The sequence below is a fragment of the Ranitomeya variabilis genome, chromosome 5 (genome assembly GCF_051348905.1).
Source record: "Ranitomeya variabilis isolate aRanVar5 chromosome 5, aRanVar5.hap1, whole genome shotgun sequence".
NCBI lineage: Eukaryota > Metazoa > Chordata > Amphibia > Anura > Dendrobatidae > Ranitomeya > Ranitomeya variabilis.
The window spans coordinates 625,255,444-625,275,539 of record NC_135236.1 but is presented as its reverse complement, the minus strand read 5'-3'; the positions used below and the strand labels follow the sequence as shown (position 1 = coordinate 625,275,539).

Genomic DNA, 20,096 nt, shown 5'->3' with positions numbered 1-20,096 from the left:
AAGGGAAGTTTATACGAAGCATATTTAGAGTGTACAGAATTCTGGGAAGTATACATGTTTTAACAATGTTTTTCCTACCCATCCAGGAAAAAAGCAGGACATCATAGGTTTTAAGGAGGGACTTTATTTTTTCTAGGGGTAAAAAATTCTTCTGATATAGGAATTTTGGATTGTTCGTATCATTAACCCCTAAATATTTAATATATTCAAATGGCCAGTTAAAAGGGGCAGTCTTCTGTAAATAGTGGATATCTGCTGAAGGTACAGAGATATTAAGAGCTTCCGATTTTTCTAAGTTAATGTTAAAATTAGACAATTCACCAAATTGGCCAAGAGTTTAGGAAATGTCATTAATTCTTCTGGCTAGGAGTTTTGCACATAACTTTATATCAGCGTTCAAGAGTGAAATTGGACGGTAACTGCTACAGTGAGTTTGGTCTTTTCCTTCTCTGTTTGTTTAGTGGAAACTTGTCCATTTAGAAAGGAATTAAATAAGATTATTAACTGAGACAGTAAAGATTTAAGAAGTTTTTTTTAGAATAAATAATTGGGAGGTCATCTGGGCAAGGGGTTTTCCCATTTTGGACAGTTTCTTGCGAAGTAATTTTCTAATGTCTTCCAGGTTAAGTGTAGAGAGCAGTAAGGAGTTGAAAAATTCTTTGATTTTATTTGTAGATTCAAGCAGGTTGCGCATGGAAAATGGACTTTCTAGATTATAGAGATCTGGTAGAAGGTTTTGATAAGAGTTTGGTACGTCTTCTGTGCTATCACCTTTGGTAAGTATCTTTTTAATAATATAAAGCTCTATATTTTTATTTAGTAAAGAAGAAGTACATTTGCTACCTCTGTTACCGTGTAGGTACATTTTTTGCTTACATCTCTGATAAAGTTTAGCTGAGTTTATGTTTCAGACATCTTTAAGCTCATTTCTTAAATTAGAGAAAGGAAGGTTGAACTTGCTGGACCCAGGACTTTTTTCAACCTATGTAACTATGAAAGATCTTTTTGGACCGTTTCTGCAAGGGATTCTCTATGAACTCTTTCTAAAGTGTTAATTTGGTGTAGTATGGAGGAAACTTCTTTTTCTCTACACTTTTTTGCAGGTGGGAGCATAATGCAATTAACTCACCCCGAATAACTGTTTTATTTGCTTCCCAAATCAATGGGGGAGTTGGGTCAGAACCTTGAATATAATGGTTACATTTTCTTCGCTGTCTAGCACAGTTTCATTCACTCTCCATGTCAAGTCCATGTTGTGGAAGTGAAGATATGGTTAATTCTAGAAATACTGGATTGTGATCAGAGAGTTATTGGACCTATTTAGGTGGATTTGATCAGGGACAGGTAGGGGCTCTGTAAGAAAATGTAGTCTAGCTTATGGTACGTGGAGTGTGGGTGGGAAAAGAAAGGTGTAGTCTTTAATTGAAGGGTTGGAGTCTCCATGTATCAATAAGATGCAGGGAGTTTAGTGAATTTTCCTGAAAGCCCTCTGAGATTGAGCGGAGTGGCCGAAGGATACGTCTAGGTGCGGGTTTAAAGGGGTGTTAAAATCCGTCCTACTATAAGAAGGCTTTCTTTGAAGGATTTCAGGGTATCTAATGCTAATGTCCTGATTTGGAACATAGATATTACAAAGTGTGACAATAGTATTAACAATAAGGCCCTTTACAAAGCTATATCTACCTTCCCTGTCAGACATATGATCTTTTAACGTGAAGAGTACATTTTTGAGGAAGGCAATACTGACTCCTGTAGGTGCAGCCATGGAACCATAGCAGAAATTTTGATTGTGAAACAACATGAGGCCCACCTGACTTGGAGTGCTTGATCGAGAAAGAACAGGAGGCCGACCTGACTTGGAGTGTGTTTCTTGGATGAAGGCTATTGATGTACGTTTTTTGTTTAGCAGGTGCAAAATTTGGCACATTTCGAGGGAGATTTGATGCCCTTCACATTAAACGATGCTACGGTAATAGTATCAGAGATGGTTTTGTCAGCCATATGATTTTTCATAAGATTGAGTTTTAGTATATCCAGTAATGTAGGTACAGGAAAAACATGGATAACAAATGAATATTAACAATATACAACTTACCGTATATACTCATGTATAAGCTGAGATTTTCAGCACATTTTTTTCTGCTGAAAACGCCCCCCCTCGGGTTATACACAAGTCAATTGTCCAGAACACTGGCGGGGGAGGGGGAGCGGCATAGCATCGTCAGGAGCCTGCGGCTGTGGCACAGTGACAGCTGCAGCCGCTGGCTAACAGAAGACATCATACTCACCCGCCGTCGCTGCATCTCCGTCCCTGCATCTCCATTGTCCCGGTGCTGGCAGCTCTCCTCTCCTGTGTTGAGCGGTCACGTGGTACCGCTCATTAAGGTAATGAATATGTACACGTCTCCATTCCCATAGGCATGGAGCGAATATTAATTACCTTAATGAGCACTCCCACGTGACCGCTGAGCACAGGAGAGGAGAGCTGCCGACGCCAGGACAACGGAGATGCAGGCGCCAGGAGGGTGGTTCATGTCCTGCTCTCTCAGGGTTAATATTCCTTGCCTCTCTTTGGATCTGGGAGGGGTATTTATACACACTCCAGACTAGGATTCCCTGTCAGCTATACTTTTGTTTAGTCTGTGTGTCTGACCTCTTGAGTGTGTGCTCGGTTTGCATTTGCTTGTTTTGCTCTCCGTGCTTTACTCTGCTTGTTTATTCTGCTGATTTTCTGACCTTTGGCTCCCTTTCTGACTATCCTTCTGCCTCACCCCTTGGTTACCTCGTTATCTCCTGGTTTTGTCCTTGGCACGTTTAACTACTCTTCAGTGTATATCATCACCTCTGCACTCCGGCGTCTGGCCCGCCCTCGACCACCTCCTTCCCTGTCACGTGGTTCAGGTCCTGTATGCTACCCGGTGAGTTCCACGGGACCGTCCCTGGGTGAGTATAATCTAACCACTATTTCTCATCTTTCAGGATACATCGGGGTTTATCTACAGCATTCCAGAATGCTGTAGATAAGCCCCTGATGCCGGTGGGCTTAGCTCACCTTCGATTTTGGGGGTGACAGGTTCCCTTTAATGGACCATTGTTTATATCTTGATAATTAGGTCGAGTTATTCTATGCAGACTGTTGGGAAGCTTTAGGGAAGTTTAATTATGGGTTTGGAGCTGTTGATTTCCACTTAAACACTAAATGGCAGTGTTGCTGCTAGAGGGTAAGTTCGCAGCAAAAAAACTTCTAGCTCTTCACTGTAAAAGAACAAAGTTCAGACTGTTTCCAGTCTTGTTGTTTATAATTAGTGCTGTGCGTCAATTATTATTATGTCCATGGGGCAACAGAAGACCAGCAAAGCAGGGCGGCACTACGGTGCATGTCCACAAGCAGAGGGATGAGGGCAAGGGGGTGAGACATTTAAAATGGTGGATTTTGTGCCACAGATAAAGCAAGATGTGACTGCGGTAAAGGAAAGTGTGAGGGAATCACCGGGCGGGTAAACTCGTACCAGGACTATCATCTAGAGGAGTGGCAATATAGACCACAGGAGGTGAGGTGCAAAGCAATCTCCGCTTCACCCTGTTCTCTTTACCCGCCAGGCCACATACATGTGGGGGGACAGGGGGGAAGTGACCGGTACTTTGTCTCACCTCATGCTGTGACGTTGCAGGATGAATCGCTTGATTGTGCAGTGGATTCATACAGGGGACTCCCAGGGATGCGGCAGGACGCCCACCTCACCTCCCAGCTCTTGGTGCTAGGTTGCTCCTCAAGAGCTGGAGGCATGCTTCACGGCGCCAGGCACCGAGATGGGTCCCAGTGCAGAGATCCAGTCTGCAGTCTCCCAAAAATCAGATCCCGGCTATCAAATGCTGCTAGGGAGGTCGGGAGAGAGGTGGTGTTCCTGGTGGTGGGTATTTAGCAAACGTTTAGCCAGCAAATAACAGTTTTAAAGGGGTCTAGGAGCAGGACGTTGCTCAAAACATTTTAACAATAAAATACCTATTGAATCCACATTCCGCATCCCGCTGGCTCCATTTTGTACTCCAGAATAATTGAATTAGCAATCGTTCTCTCTCCATCTTTTCTCATCTGCCTTTACGAACTGTCCAGTATAAGAGCAACAATCAACTTGTATATAGTTGATCAGCACTCATTTAAATAATCAGTGTAAATTAACCCTAAATGTTCCTTTGTGATGGTATAGCCTTACCAACACAAAATCAGATTACAAATGCACTCAGCAGGATGCAGAAGACCCCCATGATAAAGGCGGGGGCAGCACAGGTGCAAAATACTGATGAAAACAGCCACTCACAGACCTACCAAATCATGGAGGGGGTGGCTGCCCAGTAAAACGTGCACACAAATGAGACTTGCACAGGGCGGCAGTCACACAGGTACTATTGATGCACAGTGTCTGCCTTACAGCCTATTAATGACTCCCATACTATTAGATCAGGTGGGCTGCCCAGCATTATATGAGCACACCCTGCAAAGACAGACACCCAATTCACCCAACCAACAGTAAGGGGCATGGTTGCATCCCACAAAAAAATGGAAAAATGTGAAAAAAAGAAAAATAATGGATAAGATAAATACATTACATGAGGTATTGATCGATATTTTGGCCAATATACGCAAGCTCAAAACACACGTCAAGGGTCCTCATACTTGCAAGTCCTAACTAGGGATATGTGAAACCCACCATTTTGGGGGTTAGTAATGGGGCCGTTTGATAGACGCCTCTTCATTATGAACCTGTGGGCGTGATGGCATCGGCCATAAAATAGCTGACATTAATCCCACAACTATTACCCTATATTAACTATAAACTGCATTTTGTGTTATCTTTGTCTAATATTTAAATCTGTTTGGCGATCTGAAACATTTAAGTGTGACAAACAAGCAAAACAATAGGAAATCAGGAAGGGGCAAATACTTTTTAAACAAGTGTACAATCTATGCTTCCCAGTGCGATAACCCCAAATTATCTGAAATTTATAAATTAGAACGTTTTAACAAGTGGGAAGACTTTTTATCTAAAATGTTGAGTGATGGATTATTCAAAAGTTTCGAACAAATTCCTTATCCGAGTCCCAAATCTGCCTCTTACATAGGGAATAGAAAATGCAGAATATCTGATTTAAAATTGGAGCCCGGACCACGGATTCATGTCCATGATGTGGAACAGGTGGAGCTCACTTAATGCACATGATGCAGGAATGTGTGAATTCAGGAAGATACTGGATAGAAGTGACCTCCCTAGTAAAACAGGTTTTGGGGATACACTTACAATTGGAGCCAGGGTTCTGCATACTGGGGTGGATACCAATTCTCCTATAGCAATAGCCATTTCTAGGGTTCTGTTCCAAGCTAGAAAGCTGTTAGCACTACACTGGTTATACCTGGCTTCCCCAACAATAGAAGAACTGAAATCTTAAATAAATAATATTGTTTATCTGGAAAGAGGCACATATATCAAAGGAAAATTGTTTAAAAAATGTATAAAAATATGGGGACAGTGGTTGACTGCTGCAGGTATAGCCTCTTTAGAACTGCTCAAAATTACTGTACTAGATCACTGTCTTTATACATAACTGTGGGTGCATCAATGTTGTATAGTACCATTAATACACTCCCTGACAGAAGTTATGTTGCTTATCCATGTTATGTAAATAAAAGCTTATAACCTGACGTTAAATTCATCCATTGGTTTTATAAATTATTCTTTTGAAAGCTGAAACCCTCCGAAATGTGGTTTAGTTTAAAGGGAACCTGTCACCCCAAAAATCGCTGGTGAGGTAAGCTCACCGTCATGAGGGGCTTATCTACAGCATTCTGTAATGCTGTAGATAAGCCGCCGATGTTACCTGAAAGAGGAGAAAAAGAGGTTAGATTATACTCACCCAGGGGCGGTCCCGCTCCGATGGGCGTCTCAGGTCCGCTCCGGCGCCTCCTATCTTCATTCCATGACGTCCTCTTCTTGTCTTCGCACCGCTGCTCCGGCGCAGGCGTACTTTGTCTGCCCTGTTGAGGGCAGAGCAAAGTACTGTGGTGAACAGGCGCCGGTAAGGTCAGAGAGGCCCGGCGCCTGCGCACTGCAGTACTTTGCTCTGCCCTCAACAGGGCAGACAAAGTACGCCTGTGCCGAATCCGCGGTGTGAAGACCAGAAGAGGACGTCATGGAATGAAGATGGGAGGCCCCGGAGCGGACCTGAGACGCCCATTTGACCGCGGACCAGCAGCGGGACCACCCAGGTGAGTATATTATAACGTCTTTTTCTCCTCTTTCAGGTAACATCGGCGGCTTATCTACAGCATTACAGAATGCTGTAGATAAGCCCCTGATGCCGGTGAGCTTACCTCACCATCAATTTTGGGGGTGACAGGTTCCCTTTAAGAAAATAAATTGGCATAAATGCAGAAATATTGATCAGTTAATGGACACAGAATGGTCTGATTTTGGCAAGACAAAGGTTTTGTCGCCTGGTCATATTCAGTAATGCACCCAATCCTAGTTTACATCCTCACCTGTGCTCAGTAAATGATCGGTTAATTAGTGTGTGTGTGTATAAAAAGAAACCCAGCACCTCAGACCTTCATTTGAACTGCAAATTGCCAAAAATCCACCCTGCAACCAAAGCCTGGATTGTCAAGAGGCTGAAGACCAGATCCACTGCAGAGGTGGCAGGTACCTTTAATGTGTTTCAGCATCAAGTACAAAGAATTAAAAAAAGATTTGAAGAGACTGGAGATGTGTTTGATTAGCCCAGGTCCGGCAGACCCCGCAAGACAACTGCTCAGGAGGAACATTTGTTGGTTAAAAAATCCAAAGCAAACCCCTCTTCCACTGCAGCAGAGCTCCAACAGGCCTGGTCACCTCAAGTCCCTGTGTCAACTAGAACAGTTTGTAGGATTCTGTCTCAAAATGGCCTCCATGGTCGAATCAGTGCCCAGAAGCCAGCACTAAACAAAAGGCAAATAAAAAACCATGTGGCATTTGCAAAGCCCCACAGCCTGCTAAACAGATGGACGCTGGAAAAGTGGCTGAAGGTGGATTTCTTTGATGAATCTTCAGTAGAATTACACCACAGCCACCGCAAATACTGTAGGAGACCTACTAGAGCCCGTATGGATCCAAAATACACCCAGAAAACAGTTAAATTTGGTGGTGGAAAGATCATGGTCTGGGGTTACATTCAGTATGGGGTGTGCAAAACATTTGCAAGGTGGAAGGCAATATCAATAGCCTAAAATATCAAGAAGTATTAGCTACCTCTTATATTCCAAATCATAAAAGGGGTCAAATTCTGCAGCAGGATGGCGCTCCATCTCATACATCAATCTCTACAACAAAGTTCCTCCAGGCTAAAAAGGCGCTCAAGGACTGGCCAGCCCAGTCACCAGACATGAACATCATTGAGCATGTTTGGGGTTAGATGAAAGAGGAAGTTTGTAAGATGAAACCAAAGAATCTAGATGAACTCGGAGGCATGTAAGACTGCATTCTTTGCTATTCCTGATGACTTCATTAATAAATTGTATGAATTATTGTTGAACCGCATGGATGCAGTCATTCAAGCTCATGGAAGTCACACAAAATATTAAATATGACTCTAATAGCAACACAACTTCATTCACCAATGTTATGCAACATATATTTGTATTTTAAGTTAATTATTTGTTTGAATATCACATTACTTTCTGTGGGCGACAAAACTTTTGTCTTGCCAAAATCTGACCATTCTGTGTCCATTAACTGATCAATATTTCTGCATTGATGCCAATTTATTTTCTTAACCTAAACCACATTTCAGCTTTCAAAAGAATAATTTATACGACCAATGGATGAATTGAACGTCAGGTTATAAGCTTTTATTTACATAACATGGATAGGCGTCATAACTTCTGTCAGGGAGTGTACTATATATACAGCGGGGAAAATAAGTATTTTGTACACTGCTTAATTTGCAAGTTTTCCCACCTACAAAGAATGGAGAGGGCTGTAATTTTTATCGTGGGTACACTTCAACTGTAGAGACAAAATCTTAAAAAAAATCAAGAAAATCATATTGTATGATTTATATATAATTCATTTGCATTTTATTGAAATAATTATTTGATACAATAGAAAAACAGAACTTAATAATTGTTACAGAACTTAATAATTGTTTGCAATTACAAAGGTCAGAAATTTCTTGTAGTTCTTGACCAACTTTGCACACACTGCAGCAGGGATTTTGGCCCCCTCCTCCATACAGATTTTTACCAGATCTTTCAGCTTTTGGGGCTGCTGATGGGTAACATTGAGTTTCAGCATCCATCAAAGATTTTCTATTGGGTTCAGGTCTGGAGACTGGCTAGCCAACTCCAGAATCTTGAAATGCTTCTTACAGACCAACAACTTCTTAGTAACCCTGACTATGTGTTTCAGGTTATTGTCATGCTGGAAGACCCAGACACGACCCATCTTGAATGCTCTTACTGAAGGTAGGAGGTTGTTGGTCAAAATCCTGAGATACATGACCCCATCCTGCCTTCAATATGGTGCAATCATCCTGTCCACTTTGCAGAAAAGCACCCCCCCCCAAAGTATGATGTTTCCCTTACCAAGCTTCACGGTTGAGATGGTGTTCTTGGGGTCATACTCATCCTTCTTCTTCATCCAAACACGGCAAGTGGAGTTGATACCAAAAATGTTTATTATGGTCTCATCTGACCACATGACCTTCTCCCATGCCTCCTCTGGATCATCTAGATGGTCATTGGAGAACTTCAAACAGGCCTGGAAATGTGCTGGGGTGAGCAGAGGGACCTTGCGTGCCCGGCAGGATTTTAATCCATGATGGCATAGTGTGTTACTAACTGTAATATTTGAGACTGGGGTCCCAGCTCTCTTCAGGTCATTGACCAGGTCCTCCTATGTAGTTCTGGGCTGATTCCTGACCTTTCTCAGAATCATCCTTACCCCACGAGGTGAGAACTTCCATGGAGCCCCAAACCGAGGAAGATTGACAGTCATCTTGTGTTTCTTCCATTTTCTAATAATAGTGCCACAGCTGTTGCCTTGCCACCAAGCTGTTTGCCTATCGTCCTGTATCCCATCCCAGCCTTGTGGAGTTCTACAAATTTGTCCCTGGTGTCCTTAGACAGCTCTTTGGTCTTGGCCATGGTGGAGAGGTTGGAGTTGATTGATTGAGTGTATGGACAGGTGTCTGTTATACAGGTAACAAGTTCAAACAGGTGCAATTAATACAGACAATGAGTGCAGAGTAGGAGGGCTTCTTAAAGAAAAACTAACATGTCTGTGTAAGTTGAATTCTAGCTGGTTAGTAGGTGATCAAATACTTATTTTATGCAATAAAATGCAATTTAATTATTTAAAAATCATACAATGTGGCTTTTGATTTTTTTTATTTTAAGATTCTGTCTCTCACAGTTGAAGTATATGGGATAAAAATTACACACATCTCCATTCTTTGTAGGTGGGAAAACGTGCAAAATCGGCAGTGTATGAAATACTTATTTTCATCACTGTAAGTACCTTATACTCAAATGTCTTGTTATTCCCTATAACATAATATTCACAGATATGATGAAGATAAAGAGAGACTTTGGCATTTGAATTTTGAAATGTTCTTTTCAAACAATCGGGTGTATGTTTTGTGTTGTTATTTGTGTATGGAACATATAAAATGTTTGTGATTTGTATTTAATATTTCACAATAAAAATGATCTGATTAAAAAAAAAAAAGAAATGGCTGCCTCTCGTATTCTAGCTACTAGTGCATACATAGTGTAAATGTGAGCACATAATGTACATATATTGTCCTGCATCGGTGAATGACCTACAGACCTAATGTCCATTAGTAATTCCACTATTCTGCAGTCCTCTTGCTGCATCGCCCCTGAGCCTCCACCACAATCTTGAAAGGATTCCCAACTAATTTTTCTAATGGCGCTGACTTTGGAAGAAGGATAAGTGTATTTGCAATTATATGAGACACTTCTCTGGTCTGCTGACTCATTTCCATTAATCTAGCACTGCACCACTCCAAGTGCTTCCCGTTAAAGGCACTGCTGCCCCAAAAAATGTTAAATAATCGATCTGAAAAATGTAAATGCATGTAGTTTTTTGTGCCACACAAAAAAAAAAGTTATGGTAGATCCCCAAGTGGTGTCGAGACGTTAAAGTTAAACAAGCACTCTTATCAAAATGATTATTGTCTCAATATATTGCAGTCATCATATTACACGGCATTGTGTACTTACAATTTCTCATTTCTACCCAGCTATTTCTTCTCTTTCCCATTAGGTCTATGACATCACATAAATAAAAACGGACTATCTGAATCCTACTAAGCTCTATATAGACAAAGAAAGTATTTTCCCCCGCGTGAGTCATCACTGCAAAAGTGGGAAGAGCAGCTGGGTCAGGACTTCAAGAGGGGGATGACTCATGCAGCGAAAAGAGACTTCCTGTTTCTACATAGAGCAGAGAAAAGAGAAGAATTAGCTGGGTAGAAAGACAAAATGAGCAATTGTAAGTACACAGTGCTGTATAATATGATGACTGCATACCTCCCAACCATCCCGGATCCAGCGGGACTGTCCCGATTTTGACAGTCAGCCCCGCGATCCCGGGCGGGACATTAGTTGTCCCGCACTACGTGCCTAGGGCGGGGACAATGCAGGGGGCGGCACCTGAGCAAGGTTTGTTGCTGTGTTTTTTTGTTTTTTTTTATAAAAGCTAGGTCACCCCCCCGACCGACCCCTCCCCCCCGGCCGCCCGCCTGCCTCCCACCCACCCTCCTTGAAAACGATACTCACCCTGCTCCAGCGAAGCCTGGTCTCGGCTTCTGCAGCGCTCCTGAATGAGCGGTCACGTTGTACCGCTCATTAAGGTCATTAATATGCGCATATTCATGACCTTAATGAGCGGTATCACATGACCGCTCACGCAGGAAGAAGGTGCTGAGCCGAGAGTCGGGACAGAGCGAGAGGGATGGCCGCGCGGTGAGGAACAGGTAAGTATGAGGGACGGGGGGACAGGGTAGGGGGGATGAAGGAGGACGGTAAGCCGCGCCATTCAAGATGGGAGCGGGGGGGTGGGGTGGGGTGGAGAGATGAGCCATGCATACAGGGGGGGAAAAAATGAGTCATGCATACAGGAGGGGGAAATATGAGCCATGCATAGGGGGGGGAATATGAGCCAAGCATATAGGGGGGGAATATGAGCCAAGCATACAGGGGGGAATATGAACCAAGCATACAGGGAGGGGGGCATATGAGCCATGCATACAGGAGGGGGAAATATGAGCCATGCATACAGGGGGAGGGGGAATATGAGCCATACATACAGGAGGGGGAGGATATGAGCCATGCATACAGGGGGGGAATATGAGCCATGCATACAGGAGGGGGAAATATGAGCCATGCATACGGGGGGGGGGGGAGGAATATGAGCCATGCATACAGGAAGGGGAAATATGAGCCATGCATACAGGGGGAGGGGGAATATGAGCCATGCATACAGGGGGGAATATGAGCCATGCATACAGGAGGGGGGTCATTATACAGTATTAAGCATCATGTGGGATCATTATACAGTATGGAGAACTGTGTGGCCATTATACAGTATGGAGCGTCATGTGTGGCCATTATACAGTATGGAGCGTCATGTGTGGCCATTATACAGTATGGAGCATCATGTGGAGCCATTATACAGTAAGAAGCATCATGTGTGGCCATTATACAGTATGGAGCTGACTTTGTCCTTCTTTCCCTTCCTCAAAAGTTGGGAGGTATGTGACTGCAATGTATTAAGAGGATAAAACCTTGGGTGAGATTCTGTAATATTCAGTATGGCACAGTATATTTTTTATATTCAGGGTAGTAGACTATATTTTATATTCATGATGCACATTACAGTATACATAGGAGAGTGTTAGTTGTATTTTTATGGGGCACAGTATATTGATTATATTTTCTGGGGGCATAGTATATTCATTATACATTCAGGGGACATAGTATAATGATTTAATATTCAGGGGGCACAGTATATTCAAATCTGGCTTTGAATTCACATATAATAACCTGACATCTCTGTTTTCTGTTGAAAAATAATTTCAAAAAATCAAAGATCAGGTCGCAAGTTAAAGGGAATCTGTCAGCAGGTTTTTGCTATGTAATCTGAGGGCAGCATGAGGTAGGGGCTGGGACACAGATTTCAGTGATGTGTCACCTATCAGGCTGTGTGCTGCTGTTTCAATACAATGACTATTTTATCATCAGCAAATTATCATTGTCAGACCGATACCCGCGTGCATCCTCATTTTCCTCCCCTTCTTTCAAGAGGCATAACTTTTCAATTGTACTGTCAAATAGCTGTATAAGGACATGATTTTTTTAGAGGACAAGTCTTTTAAAAGACACTGTTCATTTTACGGTACAATGAACTGGAATATTTTGGGGAAAAAAATTATTTCTCTGTCGATGGAGCTGTGTGAGGGCTGTTTACTTGTGTGGTGGGCTGACCATTGTATTGTTACCAGTGATGCAATGTTTTGATCTTTTTAATGACATTTTTTAAGGAGGTAAGGTGACTGAAAAACCACAACTCTGGAGGTTTTTTTAGTCTATTTTTTCTCTTTACTGCATTTACCATTTTGGTTAACTTTACATTTTGATAGATTTGCAATACCAGAAACGTATATTTTTTAAAAAAATTTCTTTATTTTTAATGGGTGAAAATTGGGTGATTCAAGTTTCTTTATATATATATATATATATATATATATATATATATATATATATATATACAGTGGGGCAAAAAAGTATTTAGTCAGTCAGCAATAGTGCAAGTTCCACCACTTAAAAAGATGAGAGGCGTCTGTAATTTACATCATAGGTAGACCTCAACTATGGGAGACAAACTGAGACAAAAAAATCCAGAAAATCACATTGTCTGTTTTTTTAATCATTTTATTTGCATATTATGGTGGAAAATAAGTATTTGGTCAGAAACAAAATTTCATCTCAATACTTTGTAATATATCCTTTGTTGGCAATGACAGAGGTCAAACGTTTTCTGTAAGTCTTCACAAGGTTGCCACACACTGCTGTTGGTATGTTGGCCCATTCCTCCATGCAGATCTCCTCTAGAGCAGTGATGTTTTTGGCTTTTCGCTTGGCAACACGGACTTTCAACTCCCTCCAAAGGTTTTCTATAGGGTTGAGATCTGGAGACTGGCTAGGCCACTCCAGGACCTTGAAATGCTTCTTACGAAGCCACTCCTTCGTTGCCCTGGCGGTGTGCTTTGGATCATTGTCATGTTGAAAGACCCAGCCACGTTTCATCTTCAATGCCCTTGCTGATGGAAGGAGCTTTGCACTCAAAATCTCACGATACATGGCCCCATTCATTCTTTCATGTACCCGGATCAGTCGTCCTGGCCCCTTTGCAGAGAAACAGCCCCAAAGCATGATGTTTCCACCACCATGCTTTACAGTAGGTATGGTGTTTGATGGATGCAACTCAGTATTCTTTTTCCTCCAAACACGACAAGTTGTGTTTCTACCAAACAGTTCCAGTTTGGTTTCATCAGACCATAGGACATTCTCCCAAAACTCCTCTGGATCATCCAAATGCTCTCTAGCAAACTTCAGACGGGCCCGGACATGTACTGGCTTAAGCAGTGGGACACGTCTGGCACTGCAGGATCTGAGTCCATGGTGGCGTAGTGTGTTACTTATGGTAGGCCTTGTTACATTGGTCCCAGCTCTCTGCAGTTCATTCACTAGGTCCCCCCGCGTGGTTCTGGGATTTTTGCTCACCGTTCTTGTGATCATTCTGACCCCACGGGGTGGGATTTTGCGTGGAGCCCCAGATTGAGGGAGATTATCAGTGGTCTTGAATGTCTTCCATTTTCTAATTATTGCTCCCACTGTTGATTTCTTCACTCCAAGCTGGTTGCCTATTGCAGATTCAGTCTTCCCAGCCTGGTGCAGGGCTACAATTTTGTTTCTGGTGTCCTTTGACAGCTCTTTGGTCTTCACCATAGTGGAGTTTGGAGTCAGACTGTTTGAGGGTGTGCACAGGTGTCTTTTTATACTGGTAACAAGTTTAAACAGGTGCCATTACTACAGGTAATGAGTGGAGGAAAGAGGAGACTCTTAAAGAAGAAGTTACAGGTCTGTGAGAGCCAGAAATCTTGATTGTTTGTTTCTGACCAAATACTTATCTTCCACCATAATATGCAAATAAAATGATAAAAAAACAGACAATGTGATTTTCTGGATTTTTTTTTCTCAGTTTGTCTCCCATAGTTGAGGTCTACCTATGATGTAAATTACAGACGCCTCTCATCTTTTTAAGTGGTGGAACTTGCACTATTGCTGACTGACTAAATACTTTTTTGCCCCACTGTGTATATATATATATATATATATATATATATATATATATATTTAAATTTTGAAAAACGTTTTTTTCCAACTATTTATTTTGTCCCCTAAGGGGACTTAACCTGTGATCATCTGATTGCTTATACCATTGACTGACATACATTAGTACTGCAGAATATAGTGTAAATCACCTGCACCTACCTTCAGCAGACCGCCAGCTGCCATGGTGTTTCATCGGTCCCCCATGATCTCATCGCAGGTGACCGTTGTGTGTGCCCCCAGACAACTTCTCCATTTAAATGTCGCTATCAGCGGTATCTAAATGGTTACCACAAATGATCGTAGCTCAGCTCCTGAGCCCCCTTCACACACGCTGATGCCAACACCGACCTACATGTACATCCTTTTGCGCTAAGGGGTAAAGGTTCCTTTAAAGGGATCTTGTCATCACATTTATACTGCCCGAAGCACAAGCAACATGAATCAGACAATGGATCATCACAGCCAGTTTCATAGTAGAGAGTAAACTGTTGTGAATTTGGATTCTGGGCTCCCCCGGTGGCCGCTTGTGGAATTGGACTTGTCATCCTCTTTCCTGTTTCTCCTGATTCCATCAGTAGTGGGTGTCGCTATTTAAGCTCATTTCTCTGGTGGTTTCTTGCCGGTCAACAATGTTATCTGATGCCTCTCAGTGCTTGTTCCTGCTTCTAGACAACTACTGATAAGTTGGACTTTTGTCCATGTTTTGTTTTGCCTATTTGTTCCAGTTCGCAGCTGAAGTTTTGTTACTGTGTCTGGAAAGCTCTCGTCGATCAGGGATTGCTACTCTGGCGTTATGAGTTAATGCCAGAGTTTAAGGTAATCTCTGGATGGTGTTTTGTTAGTATTTTTCTGCTGACCATGAAAGTATACTATCTGTCTTCTGCTATCTAGTAAGCGGACCTCAAATTTGCTAAGACTATTTTCCTGCTGCGTTTGTTGTTTCATCTGAACTCACCGTCATTATATGTGGGGGGCTACTGTCTTCTTTGGAATATTTCTCTAGAGGTGAGCCAGGTCTTATATTTCCCTCTGCTAGCTATTTAGGTCTTAGGCCAGAGCTGGGCATCTAGCTATAAATAGGAAATGCTACCTGGCTATTTCTAGTTGCGCGGCAGGCTTAGTTCATGGTCAGTATAGTTCCATCTTCCGAGAGCTTGTCCCTCTATAGGCTTGCTATGATCTCTGCCTGCAGAGATCATGACAGTTTGACCGGCCCACTAAAGTGTTAAAGACCCAGGTTGAGAAAGGAGAGTTATAAGAAGTCTGCTGGAATTTTTTTTTTTTTTTTTCCTCCAGTCTGCCTTGCTGCAGTCTTTTTTCTCTCTCTCCTCCTAATCTCTGTATGCTCTGTGTGCACCTGACAATAATGGATCTCCAGAGTGTAACTGCGGGTTTGAATAATCTCATCACGAAAGTACAAAATTTACAAGATTTTGTAGTACATGCTCCGGTATCTGAGCCGAGAATTCCTTTGCCGGAGTTCTTCACAGGGAATAGAGCTAGCTTCCAGAATTTCCGAAATAATTGTAAGCTTTATTTGTCCCTGAAGTCTCGTTCAGCTGGAGACCCTGCTCAGCAGGTTAGGATTGTGATTTCCTTGCTCAGGGGTGACCCTCAAGATTGGGCCTTCTCATTGCCAGCAGGGGATCCTGCGTTACGCGATGTGGATGCGTTTTTTCTGGCCTTGGGCTTGCTTTATGAGGAACCTCATTTGGAACTTCAGGCAGAAAAAACTTTGATGGCACTATCTCAGGGGCAAGACGAAGCTGAAGTTTTCTGCCAAAAATTCCGTAAATGGTCTGTGCTTACTCAGTGGAATGAGTGCGCCTTGGCGGCAACTTTCAGAGAAGGTCTCTCTGATGCCGTTAAGGATGTTATGGTGGGGTTCCCTTTGCCTGCAGGTCTGAATGAGTCCATGACAATGGCTATTCAGATTGATAGGCGTCTGCGGGAGCGCAAACCGATGCACCATCTGGCGGTGTCTATGGAAAAGACGCCAGAAAGTATGCAGTGTGATAGAATTCTGTCCAGGAGTGAGCGACAGAATTTTAGACGGAAGAATGGATTGTGTTTCTATTGTGGGGATTCTACTCATGTTATATCGGCATGCTCTAGGCGTACAAAGAAGCTTGATAAGTCTGTTTCCATTGGCACCATTCAGTCTAAGTTTATTTTGTCTGTAACCCTGATTTGCTCTTTGTCATCCATTGCCACGGACGCCTATATTGACTCTGGCGCCGCTCTGAGTCTTATGGATTGGTCCTTTGCCAATCGTTGTGGTTTTGATTTAGAGCCTTTGGAGACTCTTATTCCTCTGAAGGGGATTGACTCCACCCCATTGGCTAATAATAAACCACAATACTGGACACAAGTAACCATGCGTATCAATCCGGATCACCAGGAGATTATTCGTTTCCTGGTGCTGTATAATTTACATGACGATTTGGTACTGGGATTGCCATGGTTGCAGTCTCACAACCCAGTCTTGGACTGGAGAGCTATGTCTGTGTTGAGCTGGGGATGTAAGGGTATTCATGGGGACGTACCTTTGGTTTCTATTTCGTCGTCCATTCCCTCTGAAGTCCCTGAGTTCCTCTCTGATTATCAAGACGTCTTTGACGAACCCAAGCTTGGGTCGTTACCTCCGCACCGTGAGTGCGATTGTGCCATAGATTTGATACCGGGTTGTAAATATCCAAAGGGTCGTTTGTTTAATTTGTCTGTGCCGGAACATGCTGCTATGCGGGAATATATAAAGGAGTCTTTGGAAAAGGGACATATTCGTCCATCTTCTTCTCCCTTGGGAGCTGGGTTTTTCTTTGTCTCAAAAAAAGACGGCTCTTTGAGACCATGTATTGATTATCGGCTTCTGAATAAGATCACTGTTAAGTATCAATACCCATTGCCATTGCTTACTGATTTGTTTGCTCGTATAGAGGGTGCTAAGTGGTTCTCTAAAATTGATCTTCGTGGGGCGTATAATTTGGTGCGGATCAGGCAGGGGGATGAGTGGAAGACCGCATTTAATACGCCCGAGGGCCACTTTGAGTATTTGGTCATGCCTTTTGGTCTTTCTAATGCCCCTTCAGTTTTCCAGTCTTTTATGCATGATATTTTCCGCGATTTTCTGGATAAATTTATGATAATATATCTGGATGATATTCTGATTTTTTCTGATGACTGGGACTCTCATGTCCAGCAGGTCAGGAGAGTTTTTCAGGTTCTGCGGTCTAATTCTTTATGTGTGAAGGGGTCTAAGTGCGTTTTTGGGGTCCAGAAAATTTCCTTTTTGGGGTATATTTTTTCTCCCTCTTCCATTGAGATGGATCCCGTCAAGGTGCAAGCTATTTGTGACTGGACTCAGCCCTCCTCTCTTAAGGGTCTTCAGAGATTTTTGGGCTTTGCCAACTTTTACCGCCGATTTATTGCTGGTTTTTCGGATGTCGTTAAACCACTGACTGATTTGACCAGACAACGCGCTGATGTTGCTAATTGGTCCCCTCATGCTGTAGAGGCCTTTCAGGAGCTTAAGCGCCGTTTTGCCTCTGCCCCTGTGTTGCGTCAGCCTGATGTGAATCTGCCTTTTCAGGTTGAGGTTGACGCTTCGGAGATCGGAGCTGGGGCAGTGTTGTCGCAGAAAGGTTCCGACTGCTCCGTCATTAGGCCTTGTGCCTTCTTTTCTCGCAAATTTTCGCCCGCAGAGCGGAATTATGATGTTGGGAATCGGGAGCTTTTGGCCATGAAGTGGGCGTTTGAGGAGTGGCGCCATTGGCTCGAGGGGGCTAGGCATCAGGTGGTGGTATTGACTGACCACAAAAATTTGATTTATCTTGAGACTGCCAGACGCCTGAATCCTAGACAGGCGCGCTGGTCTTTATTTTTTTCTCGCTTTAATTTTGTGGTGTCATACCTACCGGGTTCTAAGAATGTTAAGGCAGATGCCCTTTCTAGGAGTTTTGACCCGGACTCTCCTGGTAATTCTGAACCCACAGGTATCCTTAGGGAGGGAGTAATTTTGTCGGCCGTTTCTCCTGATCTGCGGCGGTCCTTGCAAGAGTTTCAGGCGGATAGACCGGATCGTTGTCCGCCTGATAGACTGTTTGTTCCGGATGATTGGACCAGCAGAGTCATCTCTGAGGTACATTCTTCTGCATTGGCAGGTCATCCCGGAATTTTTGGTACCAGGGATTTGGTGGCAAGATCCTTCTGGTGGCCTTCTCTGTCACGAGATGTGCGAGTCTTTGTGCAGTCATGTGACGTTTGTGCTCGGGCCAAGTCTTGTAGTTCTCGGGCTAGCGGACTGCTGTTGCCCTTGCCTATTCCTAAGAGGCCTTGGACACACATCTCGATGGATTTTATTTCAGATCTGCCTGTTTCCCAGAAGATGTCTGTCATCTGGGTGGTCTGTGACCGTTTCTCTAAAATGGTCCATTTGGTTCCTCTGCCCAAGTTGCCTTCTTCTTCTGAGTTGGTTCCTCTGTTTTTTCAGAATGTTGTCCGATTGCACGGTATTCCTGAGAATATTGTTTCTGACAGAGGTACCCAATTTGTGTCTAGATTTTGGCGGGCATTCTGTGCTAGGATGGGCATAGATTTGTCTTTTTCATCTGCTTTTCACCCTCAGACTAATGGCCAGACCGAGCGGACTAATCAGACCCTTGAGACATATCTGAGGTGTTTTGTCTCTGCTGACCAGGATGATTGGGTTGCTTTTTTGCCATTGGCAGAGTTCGCCCTCAATAATCGGGCCAGTTCTTCCACCTTGGTGTCCCCGTTTTTCTGTAATTCGGGGTTTCACCCTCGATTTTCCTCCGGTCAGGTGGAATCCTCGGATTGTCCTGGAGTGGATGCGGTGGTGGAGAGATTGCATCACATCTGGGGGCAGGTTATGGACAATTTGAAGTTGTCACAGGAGAAGACTCAGCGTTTTGCCAACCGTCATCGTCGTGTTGGTTCTCGGCTTTGTGTTGGAGATTTAGTGTGGTTGTCTTCTCGTTTTGTCCCTATGAGGGTCTCTTCTCCTAAGTTTAAACCTCGGTTCATCGGCCCTTATAGAATATTGGAGATTCTTAATCCTGTTTCTTTCCGTTTGGACCTCCCTGCGTCCTTTTCCATTCATAACGTTTTTTCATCGGTCGTTATTGCGCAGGTATGAGGTACCTGTTGTACCTTCTCTTGAGCCTCCTGCTCCGGTGTTGGTTGAGGGTGAGTTGGAGTACGTTGTGGAGAAAATTTTGGACTCTCGTGTTTCCAGACGGAAACTCCAGTATCTGGTCAACTGGAAGGGTTACGGCCAGGAGGATAATTCTTGGGTCAATGCATCTGATGTTCATGCTTCTGATCTTGTTCGTGCCTTCCATAGGGCTCATCCTGGTCGCCCTGGTGGATCTGGTGAGGGTTCGGTGCCCCCTCCTTGAGGGGGGGGTACTGTTGTGAATTTGGATTCTGGGCTCCCCCGGTGGCCGCTTGTGGAATTGGACTTGTCATCCTCTTTCCTGTTTCTCCTGATTCCATCAGTAGTGGGTGTCGCTATTTAAGCTCATTTCTCTGGTGGTTTCTTGCCGGTCAACAATGTTATCTGATGCCTCTCAGTGCTTGTTCCTGCTTCTAGACAACTACTGATAAGTTGGACTTTTGTCCATGT

General features: G+C 43.4%; 1 protein-coding gene across 1 annotated transcript in view; it reads right to left on the bottom strand.

Moving 5' to 3' along the window:
• The window catches only part of APBB3 (amyloid beta precursor protein binding family B member 3), a 110,460-nt gene that overhangs the window by 11,796 nt on the left and 78,568 nt on the right, over positions 1-20,096 (bottom strand). The gene's annotated exons all lie outside the window — the stretch shown is intronic.